A 428-nucleotide genomic window follows, 5' to 3' on the forward strand; every position below is an offset into this window, starting at 1 on the left:
CTGCTCAGGTCTCTTCTGACCCTACAAACTATGAAACTATAGCAATCCTTTGTGACAAATGGATTCATGTGGGTATCGCAGTATTATTCTCGAGGAGTAAACTTTCTGTTGAGTGTGGAGGACTGGGAGAATAGGCTGTGTTACAACTTTACTGCTGACTTGGTGAGTATCCTGGCAACTTGCTTCAAGTTGTGTGGAGCACTCAGTTTTCCTCATCTGTGAAATGGGGAAAATAATACTTTTTGATCTCAGGAGGGTTGTAAGATGTCATTAATGTTTGCAACGTACTTAAATCCAAAGATTGTGAAGACCCTTCGGAGGCATATTTCACTATAGGTTCATGGTCGTGTTCCCTGCTAAAAAGAGCTTTGGAAGGGTGAAGTACCATAGTGCTAGAAAAGTAAATCTCAGCCACAATTAACTTACTT

This window comes from Gavialis gangeticus, unplaced genomic scaffold (genome assembly GCF_001723915.1).
Source record: "Gavialis gangeticus isolate Ggan-Ray unplaced genomic scaffold, GavGan_comp1, whole genome shotgun sequence".
NCBI lineage: Eukaryota > Metazoa > Chordata > Crocodylia > Gavialidae > Gavialis > Gavialis gangeticus.